This window comes from Coffea arabica, chromosome 2e (genome assembly GCF_036785885.1).
Source record: "Coffea arabica cultivar ET-39 chromosome 2e, Coffea Arabica ET-39 HiFi, whole genome shotgun sequence".
Classification (NCBI taxonomy): Eukaryota; Viridiplantae; Streptophyta; class Magnoliopsida; order Gentianales; family Rubiaceae; genus Coffea; species Coffea arabica.
Genome location: NC_092313.1, coordinates 60,622,101 through 60,635,210, shown reverse-complemented (window position 1 = coordinate 60,635,210; position 13,110 = coordinate 60,622,101). Strand labels below are relative to the sequence as shown.

At 33.7% G+C, this 13,110-nt stretch overlaps 1 long non-coding RNA gene and 1 pseudogene across 1 annotated transcript; one reads left to right on the top strand and one right to left on the bottom strand.

The window, feature by feature from the left end:
- Positions 1 to 417: 417 nt before the first annotated feature.
- Positions 418 to 7,738, top strand: LOC140037026 (uncharacterized). The gene is made up of 3 exons (XR_011840863.1): positions 418 to 773; positions 6,608 to 6,679; positions 7,482 to 7,738. It is a non-coding gene; the product is annotated as an uncharacterized lncRNA (long non-coding RNA).
- LOC113729234 (flotillin-like protein 4) lies at positions 5,744 to 6,528 on the bottom strand (annotated as a pseudogene).
- Positions 7,739 to 13,110: the final 5,372 nt, after the last annotated feature.

Here is a 13,110-nt window from a genome sequence, read left to right as displayed (position 1 = left end):
GTTTAACAAGTACATGTCTAATAAGTTTTTCTTAAAGCTAAACGTGTCAAAATCAATGTAAGAAATTTTTAGGGTAAATGCAAATTAGAATAAACGAAATTTTGAATCAATGTGTGAGACAATAAAATTACGAACTCTTGGCAAACAAATGAAATTAAAAAGACCAAACCAACCTTAGACCTTTGGTTAATCTTCCATGCAGCCAAGAAACCAACTAACGTACTACATAAAATGAAACAGAAAGAGGCATAATACTCGACTGAATTGGAACCGAATGGAAGCTATCTAAGCGGTGGAAGGAAAACAAAAACAAGTAGGTTGGCTGTGTGCTGGGGCGGTGAATAACACCTGGGATGACAGCTGCCCATTTAGTTGCTAAGTGAAGTGATGATCAAGGAAGAAAAGAGACAGCGGTGACATTGTTTGGGCGGTGGCCGAGTGAAGAAAAAACATTTCATTTCTTTTCTTACCAACCACGCACTAGGAGCAAAGCTGAGAGAGTGATTTGGACACCCATTCAGCTCAAACATAATCGAGTGAGAGGAAAAGAAAACATTTCTGGTTTCTCTTTGCCTCCAGTCTGCAACCGAGAGAGTGAGAGTGAGAGAGAGGCACTGGCTCGCTTCATTTCTTCAGCTGGTAGCCTCAACACCGCGAGCCAAACGTGAGAAAAAAAGGGAGAGCCGGTGCAAGAGTTAGAGGGACGAAGCTAGGAGCAGGAAACCAAACGTGCGATCTGCATTTTTTTTCAAACGTTAGGAGGAAGGAACGAGGTACGTGACTGCAATAACCTTCTAAACAACTAGTACACTTGGATATTACTGTGGAATGCTGGAATGTAGCTAAGAAAAATTAAGTTTGACTGAAGGGAAAACTTGTTTAGGGAGTGGTTACCTTTCAGCTCCATCCGAGGAAAAAAAACTGATCATGCAGCTTGTTAACCGAAAGTAGGGAGAAATCTTCTGCTAGAAGTTCAAACTATATGCTATTTTCTTGTCGTACCTGAGAACTTAGAGCAGGGTTGATAACTAGAGTGAGAAGAGCTTGTAGCTGAAGTAAATGCCGGGCAATAACTGTGAAATCTCAGAAAAATTGCAGAAACTGAGTGTTGAGCTGGAACTTGCAACTGATGTCAAAATTTCTTGGGTTAATAACGTTATGGGATGCATGCAACAGATTATTTGTTTCCTTCTTCAGTTTAAGGGTCAGTCGTAGGTTAATGAGTGTGAAATGGAGAGAACCATACGTGAAAGAACTCTGCGGCAAGCTGCGGTACATCAGTTTTGCAGCCTTGCGCAGAGCTGAATTTTAGTCAGCTTTCCTTTTGAGTTTTGAGCATAAACTGCCCCGTTTTGCTTAAGTTACTTGAAGATGAATCAATATGCTTTGTACATAATCTAGAACAGAAAACTGAGGAGGAATGAAAAGGGAAAAATGCAGCTGCTAAGCCATGCTGAAATTCTTTTAGCTTCAGCCGAGAGAGTTAAACAGAAGGTGCTTCTGACTGTACATTTTTTACCTTGAAAATGCGAGAACTGAGTGTCGATGTCTTCATAAGAAATGTAGGTATATGTCTTAGCTTCGAAACGCTATAAACTTCTTCTCAATCTGATAACCGTAGCTCCAGTTATGATCAGAATACCAGAAGATGGCAAAGCTGCCACTACAAGAAATTTGGCCTTTTGTGACAATATTATGAGTGACGATGAAAAACTTGTCATAATTGACCTAATTCAGTGATGACTTTTGATGTCGTCACAGATGACCTCACATAGACTTATCATTAGTGTCATCTGTGACAACATGGGATTAGTCGTCACAACATGGGTAGCGCGCAACCTGTTGGTGTGGTGGGAAATTATCTGTGTGACAATTTGGGAAAATGTTGTCACTAAAATGGTCAATATAGTGACAACTTTCAACATCGTCATTGTCACTCTACCAATTTAGAGGTAGTGACAACAATTAGTTGTCACTGTCTAATGTATTTGTTCCTAAATCACTTTCATTAATTCTACTATGCCACCCTAACTTTTGCGATTTAGTCTCAAATGTGATAAAAAAGTTTTATTAATTCTATTATGACACCTTAACTTTTGTAATTTAGCCCCATATGTAGTACACCAATTTCTTTAATTCTATTATTACACCCTAACTTTTGCAATTTAGCTCCATATTTAATTCACAAATTTCATTAAGTCAACTATAGCACTCTAACTTTTACAATTTATCCCCATATGTAATACACGAATTTTATTAATTCTGTTAGGGCACCCTATGGTGTTGCAATTTAGCCCTTTTTTCTATTAGCAAAATACAGAAGGTATCTTAATAAACTATGTATACATATTTTATAATTTTTCCAAATTTAGGTAATAATTTGTTATAAATCTAAAAAATTTCATACATTCCCTATTTATCCTGATGACAACATGGTGGAAAATTAATAAATAGCACAATCTGAAAATAGAGGTCGTTAATAGTAGAATTTAACAATAACTGAATATGAAATTAAGTCTAATCCTAACATTTGCATGATCAAAAAGTTGTTACTAATTATAATAGTCACATTTATCATTTATGAATTGGTACTTATACCAAATACATTTAGCATTTCATACATGTATTTGTAAACTATTTTGCTTGTTCAATCAACTAATTCGATCGTCAGGTTTTGTTAGACTATAAGTCATACATAATTGATAGCGCCAAAAAATGAGTACCGAAAAGATTTGGATTAAAAGAATGTTTATTTTTTCAAATCATAAATATATTTCTAACAACATTTTTAGTTTTTGTACTATTTTATTATATAATAAATTAGAAAGAGTGCTATATTAGTTAAAAATGCTAAAAAATTTTGCGCAAACACACTAAATTTTCATATTCTATTATTTTAATACAACCTAAGAGTGAAAAAAAAAACAATAGAAGAACTTAATTACATAACATAAAGTTGAGAAAAAGAAAAAATAGAGAGATAGGAGAAAGAACGAAGAAAGCGTGAATGTTTTGCATCTAAATAAGAAGAAGGCGTGTTATTTATACATTCGGAACTAAGAGCGGCAAATTGAAAAATTCAAGAGGCGTGGCGCGCTGAAAGAGTTTTAAGGAAACGACATCGTTGCTTCATTAGTATGCACTTTATGTCCAAAACACTTAGCCAAAATTTCAGACATCTCCTCCCCCTCTCTTTACCCTCCTCACTTCACCGAATGTACTACTCTGTATCAAGCTCGCACTACCAAACCCGTCCATGAACTAGAGTTTTCGATTGTCTTCCATAAACAATTAGTGCAAGCACTTTCAATTTGGGTAACTTTGTTGAGCTCGCACCACCAACATCCCTAATTCGGCTGTTGCATTGGCTTGGTGGCAAGAAATTAGAAATTAGGGGCTTGAAAATTTGGGTGAAAGCTGGAGTTTAGAGCTTGAAATTTGGGGAAAACGGGAAGTTAGGGATTGAAGGCATAGTTTGAGGTAATTTCAATATTTGTGTCTAATTTTGCATTGCATGGTAGGGATGTTCGTGGCTATGGCTAGTTGCACCTTCTCTGTTTCTCGTCAAATTTAGTTTTTAGGTTCTTGAATCCCTTTTTGTTCTGGTTTTATAGATTTGTTGGATTGTCATGAATTGATTCTTTGTTAGTGACTTTTGGCTAGACTCCTGTGAATCTTGATTTGGGTTTTGGCAAAATTTGGTCAAATTTCTCATGTCTCTTTGGAAGTGCTATTTCTAATTGAAAAGAATAATAAACGAGCTAGTCCATTTTGGCTTTTTATGAAATCTCAAATTGGAGTTTTTAAAGGGGTGAACGCTTCAGTTTTGTGTTATGGTACAGAAACCAGAGAAGCCAGAATTTTGCAGGAACCAGAAGGAAACAAGTTCAAATAAAAGGAACCAATTAACAATGAATCAATGGAACAGTAAACGTATGAACTGGATCTTTCATTAATTGAATCTTGGAAACCAAAATTACAAGAACAGAAAGGATGGGTTTAGCTAAGAAGGCGTAAGAATCGAAGGAAAATTGGGAGGGAAACTGAGGATTGCTCCTCAAGCTAATTCAGATGAATCTGAATGAATGATTTCAAAAAACTAACTAAAATCAAGCAGACAGGCCTGCTTTTAATGTTAACAGATCCTAACAGATTACTAGCTAGACTAATAAGAATAAGACACGTGTCCAATGCATCTGCGAGTTGCCGCGCTTTTGAATTTCTGTTAGAGCAACTGAATTCCAGGAAAGGCGTGATTCTCTGATCACGCCTTCGATGACCTTCTGGCCCAGTGATCACGCCTTCCTCTGCTGACAGTCACGCCCCCTTTGTTCCTGCTACCTAGCTCCTGCCTCTGTCCTTAGATAAGCTCCCATTTCATTACATTTTGATTTGGTTTTTCGGTAAAAGCAAGAAAGATTGTTGCTTTTTCATCCTTTTGTGGAGTTGGAGATGATTTGAGTTCGTGGACTCGAGGAACTTGAGGTTGGTTTAATGTGTTGAGGTTGTTCGATGGCTGTGGAAGATTTGGTTGAGATGAAATTCAGGCTTGCTGATGGTAGTGACATTGGACCAAGCAAGTTTAGTCCTTCTACAATCGTGTTATCTCTAAAGGAAAAGATAACTTCTTTATGGCCCAAAGGTTATAGTTTACTGAAATCTACACAAAAGTGCTAATTTTGCTGTACTTCATATTCCAATTCTTTTGTTTATTTATACTTTGATGTTTTGTATTGTGTTCTATCTAAGCTATGAAAATTTGTCTACCCTTTTGTAGATATATATTGTGGCCAATTTTGCTATCTTCAAAATCTGGTGTTGTTTCGTTTACTTCGCTGTCATGGTTTTCCATTTTGACATGTTTGCAGGATGTTTCTCTGATAAAGGATTACCTTATGTGATTCATAAGGTAATTTTTTATTCTTTGGCTTGTTTAATCTTGTTCCTACTGAGACTTCTGCCTATAACTTTCTATGGTATGACATCCAAGTTCGTTTCATAAATAGTTAAGCTAATTTCTCCAAATCTTTTTAATACATTATTTGCATTTTCGGCTTTCTTGTCTGACTTAAAACTTTACTGATTTAACCTCCTAGCTGCAAATCACTCGCCCCTCAGGCATAGGCTGATGCACACAAAAGGAAATGTAGACATACAACCAAAATGAGTGACAGTGGGGAGGTGGCAAGTTAACCCATGTGTCTTAAGTTGAAGCAAATAAAATGAAACTCAGACTATCTTGCCTTCCTTTAGCCACTGAAATTACTCTACCATCTTTAGCACTGTACTTCCCAAATCCATGTTAGACAAGAAGTGATATTTAAGCACCTGAAATTCCTTCATTAATAAAACCTGAAAGAAGATATCTAAAGTTGTAGACTTCATCTTCAGTGGTCCTGCTAACCTGGGACTTAAAATTCTTTCTTTTATTTCAATTAAAATTTCAAGAACAAGGTCTTCCATAGTAAGTTATTGGTGTGCTAGATTCATAAGGTAATTTTACAAAATTTTTTTTTTGTGGGAATGCTGAAAACCATAAATTGAAATCACAAAATGAACTTAATCAGACATGGATGACCATTCTACTGCAATCCAGCAGTGATAAAAATTTTTGTCAAATATGTACTAGAATAACAAGTAAATTCTTCTAACAAGAACAATGAAATGAGTAACTGTCTAGAAGCTTATTGTTGGAAAATCTCCACCTAAGAAACTGCACTATAACAAGCAACTGTCCTGATATCTAATTCTCTGGCTGGTTTGTTATAGCCTTGCCTGCACCAGGACTAGGTAGACTGCCCATCCAAGCCGGAGGCAACATACTTGTGTCCTCGTGCACAGTCTGGAACAAAGGTGGCAATGCACCGTAAACTAATGTTGTTTCTTTCATGGCTGAATTTGTAGCACCTAATCCATCTCTGGCCTCTCCATTTGACCAAACACTAATCTTAGGTTGTAGTCCTTGGATCGCCTCAGCATTGATTTTGGCAATGTCCTTGAACATGCCACTTTCAATCATCAGACAATCTCTTAAAAGCATTGTAGTTTCCACCCAATGATGTCAATAAGGTGCGGATTTTGAATCCTTGTGCTTCTGCAAGAGCCTTCATTCCTTTAGCTTCTTTCTTTTTTGCATAAAGTTCTGCATCTACAGCTTGTTGAACTGCATATAGTTGAGCTTCTGCTACCACTTTTTGAGCTTCTACAGCCTTTTGTCTCTCGTATAGCACTGCCTCAGATTCCTTTTGCTTCTTGTAGAGAACTGAATTTGCCTCTTGAACCTTAATCTCATAATCAACAGTAGCCTTGCTGAGTTGTTTAGCCTTTAGTTGCTCAGTCTTGGCCAATGCATTTTTCCTCTCAACTTCTTTTTTGTAACTCTGCCTCCCTAATAGCTGCAGCTTTTTCAGCCTCCACTTCAGCCATCTTTGCCTGCTAAGCCCATCCAGCCTTTCTGGTAGCTAGAAGAGCATTGGCTTCAGCAACATTAGCCTCCCTTTGATTCTCAACAAAAGGTTGTTCATCCAACTAGCAACATCAGCACCATTTCATGCTTCAACTGGTGGCCAGAGAAGCTTAAATAACCAGTTCTCTTCTCCATTTTCAGGTTAAGGAGCTTGAGAGAAGATTAATTGAAGAGCAGGAACACAACTTAGAGGCTATTTCACTTTGTCAGAAGGTGATGCTTACTCTCTTTCATATGTTTCTTCCACAAAGAATATTAGAAAATACATGTTGATTCCCTTGCTCCTCTTTGAGCATATCTGTAGATATTACAAATAAAGTGCAATTATGCAATTGACTTTCCAATATTTTAGATTATACACAACTTGTTAACTGCTTAGACATTTAACATTCAAAGGCAAGAACTTTTCCAAGTTATTTTTCTCATTGTGGTTTAAGTTACTTGGACCCTTTTCTTTCTTTGAAAACTGGATAATATTGTTTTAATATGAAAATTATTTTAAGTTTCCAATATTGTTTTAAAACAGCCACAAATCCTTTCGATCCTGTTTTTTACCTAGAAATAGATGTCAAAGTTGAGTTATATATTGGAATTCAGTTATTTTTATCACAAACTCAATAACCAAAAGTAGTAGCTGAAAGAAAATGCTCTCATTTATAAACATTTGACTATATATGATCACGTATAGATTAATTGTAACCAAAATTTCATCAAAAATAGGATCAGCACCTCTATGTCCTCTTACTTTCATTTGCGCCTTGTTTGCAAACTCAAAAAGAAAGCATATACAAGAAACATGCATTGGAAATTCTGAAAAGTAAATATCACTTCAAATTGTAAAATTATTTGAAGTATGTGTACAAAAAACCAAACCAAGATACCCAAACTAATTCGAAGTATCTTAAAGCATTGTTGTGTATGACTATTCATTCAAATTTAGTCATATAAGGTTGTAATAGCATATTTTCTGACTAAAGTCTATTCTAATGCATATAATACTTTATTTTCAATGCAGTCCAATTTGATATTGATCATGAGGAGGCTGTTGGTTATAATGATAGAGATGCTTGAAGTCTGACATTGGTGGTGCAATCTATACGTTAGTTTAGAAATCTAGTACTCTATTTTTTGGGAAGGATATGTATTAGCCATTAATGCTTGAACTGATTTGTGGGCTTTGGGACCCAATATTTTTGGTTGACTTCTAGGTTGATGAATTTACAGATGTTTGTGGCTCTATATATATTAATTTGTGACTTCATTCTACATTAATTTTGCCTTTTGTCAAATTGAATGTTCTGCTATAATTTATTGGAAATGTTATATTCGTAATGGTTACAAAGCTGATTTACAAGTTCATTGAGTGATGACTATTCTTGTCACTGAATAATGGGACTGATAGTGACAAACTCAGGTCGTCACTGTAGACTTAAAATTTGTGATGACTTTTGATGACAAAAATATAAGTGAAATAGTGACAAGAAAAGTCATCACAGAATGATATCTTTTAGTGACGACTTTTTTCTTGTCATTGAATAACAAGATTTTGTGACGACCTTCGAACGGTTGTCACATGGACCCATTTGTGACATAGAATATGTGACAAGCATGTGACAAACGAAAAAGTCATCACTGTATTCATATAATGACGACTTGGTGGCTTTTAGTGACGACTTTTTGTTGTCACAAAAGGCCAATTTTCTTGTAGTGTGCCTTTCTCGTTGCCTTTCCTTTTGTTCCCGAATGTACTTTGCTAAGATGCTAGCCGTGAGAAACCAACTTTTAACCAGCATTTCTTCTAATTTTCAACCTTGTAAGCTTTCATAAATGGTAGCTACGGTTGGTCTGAGATTTAACGACTATATCTAGTTCCACGAGTAGAGTTAAATTAAAGCAATGAGAGGAAAACTCATGATAGTTATATAGCTAAATTGGCTTTTAATCACTTAATATTGTCTTTACACATATGTTAAAAACTATAAATTTGAGGGACGAGTGTAGTGGAATAAAATTTAATTTACAAATAACTTAGAGTTTAACTAATTTAAAAAAGGGAACCAATGGAATATTTCTAAGCTTTAAACTTAGAATCTTGAGTAGAAAATGATTTAATCCTAATGTAAACATTTTATAAATTATTAATTTGGAGAGTATGTATATTTCTTGATTTAAGATAATAAAGTCAATAAGTCTCAAAATAAATTGGGGAATAAATATTGCGTATATTTTGTATTTTAAGATCAAACTTGATTTTAATAGTTTAAATAATAAGGTAGAATAAATATTGAATATGTTATATTTTATATTTTAAAGTCAAACCTAATTCGAATAATTTAAATAATAGGTGAACATCTACAAATTGTAAAGTTACCATGGAATTATATATTTATCTCAGGAAATAGCTGCGAGCCAGGAAACAAATCCGAGGCTCGAGAGTAAATGTTTTTCGAATTTATGTATTTAACTGTTTATGTGTATCTAAGTGAAATTATGTGACAAATGTACTTATCATGAATTATTACTAAATGATTCATTATAAAGTGTATCTCAATTGTACCCTCGCCTTCTAAGTCGAGGGCGTATTTTATCGCACTTAGCTTAGTTGAGGTTGAAGGTTGATAATTGACTAAATATTACTGTAAATGTGCATGAATGTAAGCTGTATGTGTACTTTACCGCATCGGCTGAACTGGGTCCCAAAACCCTTTGTTCAACGGACTATTCAAGCTAGCAAAGGAGTTGGTCGGATAGGACGAAAGCTTTGGGTAAATGTTTCAGTATACTCGAGTATTACCATGAGGTTGGGAGATTATTGAACTGATTATTGAATGTAGGAGATTGTTTATTGTTTTGGTCCTTTTGGAGGACATAAGGAGGTGAATTGGCGGAATGTACAATGATATTGAAATGAATGTACAATGACAATTAAATGAGTGTCTCTCTTGACACTGAAATGAATGTTCAATGACATTGAAGTGGCTCTAATGCGAGCACCGTATCTTTTTAAAAGTGATTGTTTAGTAAAGTGTTTCCTCAATTGCTTAATGAAAGTCATTGTACAATGAAATATGCACTACTTGCTTAATTGTACTGATTTAAGTATTTATCAAATGTTACTTGCTCGGCAAACCTCACTGAGATTTAGCTCAGCCCTTTTAGCTTTATTTTCCTTACAGGAGTTGGAGATTGAAAAGTGATTTGATGGAATTGGAAAGTTATTTTGGGAAGATCCTTCACTGTGTGTATATATTGTAGTCATGTTTTCTTTTGTAATTTGAGACGGTTGAATCTTTTGTTTTGAGTTGATGTAATATTAAGAATGTATGTTTAGAACATATGTTGTGTTTCTTTTATTGGACGAATTTATGTTTCAAGCTGATTGGAGTTGTACTTAAGAGTGAATGTTCAGTTGTTCACTGATAATGTTATCTCTAAAGTTAATGTAAGTGAGTGAGTCCTGGCGAGAGTCAGGCAGGCGATCCACTAACTTTTAGGGTACGCCCTAGAAGAAAGTGGGGTCATCACATGGACTACTTTACTTATTTCACTCCCATTAAATATGTTTCTTTTTTTTTTAAATTTCCCTTGCACATAACTTGAAAGTTCAAGAATGTAAATTTGCTGAATGTAAACATAGTAATACAGGAATGAGGCTCAAATTAGGTGCTAAATAATCAATTTTTATTCATAAGAAAATAACTGAGTTCCCTGACCAACTTTCGTAAAACGTCCTTCACATTGTGTACAATAACTTTTTCGTCCCTTGTATATTTACATTGGTCAAATTTGGTCCCAACCTAGATTTTAGATTAATTTTTTGTCGAAATTCATCACGTGTCTTGCATGTGATCATTTTTTAGGGGCAAAATTGTCAAATCAAAATTTACATAATCCATTTATAGTCCCTTACATTTCACAAAATGAATTATTTCGTCCCTCACATTTCACAAAATGAATTATTTCGTCCCTCACATTTCACAAAATGAATTTTTTCATCCCTCACATTTCACAAAATGAATTTTTTATCTCTCATTGAGCAAGTGTACAAATAATTTTTTTTAAAATTTATGTATATATCTATTTGATTTCACCTAAACAGTACAAATAGCATATAATATATCTCTATTTGATTTCATCTAAATAGACTAATTGTAGTTGTACATATGCTATTCAATAGATATATACATGGGTTTAAATCTAACAATTTTATTTTAAACCTATATATATATATTTTTTATTTCACCATGTGAATCTATTCAATATTTGTAACCTTTTTTATTTTGGTAATAATTCATGTATTGAGTTGTGTAATAAGACTATCTAATTAATCGGTGTTAATTCGAATTCTATAGTCATGCTAACAAATTGCAATTTAAATCTAAAATTTTTACTCGTTACCTTTAAGACCAACAATTGAATTTCTTATCTTATGAATATCTTAAATTTTGAAAGTGTCAATTACTTATTTCTTTTTGTCAGACTTTTCCTTTGTTTATTTTTCTGTCCAAATTTAATTCGATATAAACACTTGACTATGTTTAGAATTAAATGTCTTCTTTGTTTTCAATTTTTGAGTAAAAAGAATGAACATGAGTGAAAAATTAATAAATTTTTTAAATCCCTGTATATATCTATTTTAATTTTACCTAAACAGTACGTTCAGCCAAAATCAAATAGAGATATATTACATGCTATTCATATTGTTCAGGTGAAATCAAATAGATATATACATTAGTTTTTTTTAAAAAAAAGTTAGTTGTACACATGATCAATGAGGGATGAAACAATTTATTTTGTAAAATATGAGGGATAAAAAATTCATTTTGTAAATTGTGAGGGACGAAACAATTTATTTTGTGAAATGTGAGGGACAAAAAATTCATTTTGTGAAATGTAAGGGACTATGGATCAGATTATGTAATCTGGATTTGACAATTTTGCCCTTAAAAAATGATCACGGGCAAGACACGTGGTAGATTCCGACCAAAACTAGTCGGAAACCTAGATAGGGACCGAATTTGATCAATGTGAATTTGTAAGGGACGTAAAAGTACACTTTTAAAAGTGAGGGACGAAAAAAATCATTTTGTAAAATGTGAAGGACGTTTTAAACGATTTTCCCTTATTTTCAGTGAAATTCTTTTGGAGATTTTAAAAGTTTCTATGTATACTTTTGATGTCCCCTTCATTGTACCTTTTCTTGTTAAGTTAATAATCTGAAGGTGGTATTTTCTAATGAAAAAAGGAGTTTTTTCCTCTAATTATTAATATTCTAAATTTATGGACTACTTTACTTATTTCCCTCCCATTAAATACGTTTCTTTTTTTTTTTTTATTTCCCTCGCGCATAACTTGAAAGTTCAAGAACGTAAATTTGCTGAATGCAAACATAGTAATACAGGAATGAGGCTAAAATTAGGTGCTAAATAATCAATTTTTATTCATAAGAAAATAACTGAGTTCCCTGGCCAACTTAACCAACATAAGCATTGACAATATTGATCTTAGAAACTTTGCTGTGGCCTTCGTTGTAGCAATCATGTTTGTAGAGGAATTATCAGATCAACATAGGCAGTGACAATAATGATTTGTCGGTGGACGATCGAAAACTTTGCAATGGCCTCCCTTGGTGCAATGTTGTTTGCAAAGGTTATCACAAGTTTGATCATCCCCAGTCTTTGGAACACAACTTCCAATGTGGTTATCAAAGCAGCACTTGATATCATCAGCACTTACCTGCAAAACATCTGTGCCATAGATGCCAAAGTGAGAAGTTGGAAGCAAAGGTCCATAGTTTTCTTGTAGAAACCTATAATTGATAGGTTAACATATCCTAAAAAGGAAATAACTGATTGCTATTTTACTACATGGCAATAATTTATTATGTTTTTTTTTAGTAAAGGTCATAATCCAAACAAAAAAAAAATCTTTGAGTAAAAACAATGACTTCATCATTTAAAAAAATAAAGAAAAAAAGAAATGATTCAACATCGAAATAAATAGATCTTTTTTCCTCTCTCTCTCTCTCTCTCTCTTTATATGGTATTTCCTACAAAGGATGGGAGATAAAACAAATTTTAAATTTATTATGAATTGGGTATATCAATATATCAAATTCTGAAGCCATACCTTTTGAGAGCACAAGTCCTACAAGGAAGAACAACAGGAAAAATCTCAGTTTGGCCATCTCTCTTTTGGGCTAAGAATTGTAGGGTTATAGCCAAAAAAGCTTTTTGCTGTTAACTTCTTGATGGAGGAAAAATTGCAGCTATGAAAAATATTACAAAGTGATGATGCTTATATAGCAAACCTCTTAGATTTTTATGGTAATTGTAAACATGGTGCGTTGTTCAACTCACCGGAAAAATTATAGGGACTTTTCTTTATATAATTACTTGCCTGAAATTATATGTTCCTTCGAAATCAGATCTGCAAAACTAGAGCGTATGAATCAAAAGATTTACTTTCATATTACGTACTTGACGTGGTTTTAATCATGCTACTATATTTTGTTCCTTATTTCTGGAAATTTTGTGTCATTTAATGAGTTAACAAAATCAGAATCTATAACGGGGTTTAATAATAAATTTCCAGTTAAATATAATATAATTAGATGTCAAATCTACAGGAAAGTATTTAAGTAA